The sequence below is a fragment of the Pieris napi genome, chromosome 18 (genome assembly GCF_905475465.1).
Source record: "Pieris napi chromosome 18, ilPieNapi1.2, whole genome shotgun sequence".
Classification (NCBI taxonomy): Eukaryota; Metazoa; Arthropoda; class Insecta; order Lepidoptera; family Pieridae; genus Pieris; species Pieris napi.
The window spans coordinates 2509376-2512447 of NC_062251.1; positions in this window are offsets into that span (position 1 = coordinate 2509376).

Below are 3072 nucleotides of genomic sequence, written 5' to 3' on the forward strand. Positions count from 1 at the left end.
AACACAGCGAACCACCCGATCTCACATGTCCCCCTAGACACCCAACCCGAACCTCCATTCACCCACATGTAAATCCTCAATGGCATCAAGCACATGAGCCATAAAAAAGCACCAGGCGTCGATAATCTGACGGCTGACATATGCTACCATTTCATCTCCCAGTTTCCCGATTACATTACAAAAATCTATAACAGATAGTCTACTAACTGAACATTTTCCTCTCGCATGGAAACTCGACATTGTAAAAATCATTCCCAAACCCAACAAAATTAATCACTCCTACCTCTCCTCTTTCCGCCCCATTGGACTTATTAATGTCTTCGACAAACTCCTTGAGAGACTTATATTCGATCGACTCATATTCTTCCTAGATACTCACAATCTTCAAACAGCAAACTTCCACAACCAAAGCCATCCAAACCGCTTTCGACAAAGTCCGTCGGATGAAGGCTGCTGGAGAACATGTAGTCGCAGTTTCGCTCGACATTAAAGCCGCTTTTGATAACGCCTGGTTGATAAATTGGTGAAATTGAGAACTATTAGAGAGAAGTTTTTGGACATGAAAGCGTGAGATTCGGACATGATGACCCAAACAAGAAAAAACAGGATGCGTATATTTGAAAACATTGCACACCTTGCAAGGTATGGCGTCGCCGTCCTAATACATCAAAATATGCAAATAAAAATTTTCAAACAAAATTTTACATTTATAGCAAAATGCTAAAAAAAAGTGAGTGTGTCAACGATTTTTTTTAACAGTATTACAAATCACAAAGTACAGAGTTCAATCTGTAATGAAAGACCCTTATAAAACTGGAAAGCTATTAGCTGAAAAAAGAGGAGGTGATCGAAATATGCGGCAAAAAGAGAAGCTATTATGAATTTTATCAACACGTTACCATGCCAAGAACCACATTACTGTAGAGGAAACACTAAAAGGTTGTATTTGCCGTCAGAATTATCAATAAATAAGTTACATAATTGCGGGTAGACCTTGAAACAACTCGTATCGTGTCCCAAATTCTTTGTATTTTAAAATCATACAAATATTAATATCGTTTCAAAAGTACAAAAAGTGGTAAAATATCACAAGATAAAAAAGTGTAAATGTTATTTCGACCAGTAACATTGCAAAAGCATTAGTAATATCCAAAATCACAACGCTTCAACCGAGTGACGTTTGTAGGTAACGTTATGTTGTTATACTTCTCCGAACTCTCAGGAAAATTAAAACCTTCTACGTTATGGTCGAGGTTTTAGTAGTCTGAAAATAAACAACGTGGATATAAGTGAATACCCAAAACTAAATGCTTTCTTAAAACGACAATCAGACAGTTTTACAACTAAAAAGTCGAAAATATTATCATCGAATGAAGTGGAAAGGTTTTTGAAGGAAGTTACTTGTTAATAAAGTAGTAAACTTAATGTATGTCCCTTCTCTATTAAAAATGATTGAACTAGAATGTAACTTAACAATGTTTTATCGAAAAATTTTTATTCTCTTTGGGAAGAAATAAAGAGCTCACTTTTGAGGTACTGTTTCCCAAAGTGATATAAGAATTTTTTTTAGAAGATAATGGTGAGTTCTCAGTAGAAGAGGATGGTGCAAACACTCCGAGAGAAGTCGCGCGCCTTCCCCTAACGGTCGGAAAACGGAAAACGGTCCGCTCCGCATTTTAAAATTCCTAAAAATGGGATTTTTCGCGAATTTCGCTAAGTGCTATACTATCTTCACCAGCTCAAGGCCACGATTCCAACGACAGAACTCTCGCGGCGATCAGTGAAAAATTCGGAAAATTCTCATACAAATCAATATAACCTCATTTTAGGATAGTTTTCTTCGGTTTTTCGCGTGCGGTGCGAATTTAAGATCGATGACATTGTGTTTTCGTTTCATTTTAGTGAGTGACATATTATAGTGTACATCTGTGCAAAAAACTTGTGTGGATTTTTAAAAGTAGGTTTTCTATATTTTTTTCACATTTTAAGTTAAAACACGTTGCGACCACGTGGTGGCCAACTTTTCAACCAGTAGTGCCATACACTATTCGAACGGCCGTTCGAAGAGCATCTCATATCGGACAGCCCCGAAAAACTGACCACACCGGAGAACAGAGCTATTTGCAGTAATTTATAAACCTTTTAATACTTTGCCACCTCATAACTTCTCAACAAGATCCTTTACATACCATCTCATCATTAAACAAAACAGCTAGAAGCGCAGCAAGAAGATTCTACCAGCCAAATTACACAATTTTCCGACTACTTTTTCATATTTCCATGAATTTTCTCCCGAAAAAGGGTCACTGACGCCATTACCAGTTAAGTTTGTCGGCGCTCTAGAGGCCAAACGGTGCATCGAAGCCAAATTCTGATCAAATTTTGGTTCATTCTGTGTGAAACGATCATAAGGGTAACCGATCTAACAAAAACTAAGGACATTACCAACTTTCAACAAACGTTAATCTAGTTAGCAAATACCATCTGCGCCGCCATAAATGAAGGCAAAAGCGTAACAGCTGCCAACAAACGACTCATATCTAACGCTTCCGAGATAATCAAAGGGGCAGCGGCGCTCCTACCAAAACTAACTAACAAGACAATTACTTCATCCAGCAGTAACGAAAGTTCTGCATTAAAAACTGAGATCATCGAAGCCGTCAAAGCCGAGCTGATCAACTTCAAAAGTTCGATAATCACGAACCATCGCCCAACCACCTACGCTCAATCAGCGCACCCCCTCCATCCCTCCACCAACAAAAAACCAGTCTACTCCAAACCCTCAATAAAATAAAATAAAAAGGAAGGCGCCACACCAAAAAAACTCTCCACATTCAGTTATAAAACATCACACATCCGATGGGATGACATCATGGAGGAATTCACCCACCTGATCAAGGATCAATTACCAACTATTGATAGCATCTACTAACTTGACCCTCGCCAACTCGACACACTCGTCGAGGAAGTCACCGCTGCGATTCAGGGAGCATGCGAAAAGGTCCTACCCAGGTGTCGTGGAGCACCCAGCAAACCTCCCTTTTGGAATGACACTCTACAGCAACTCAAACA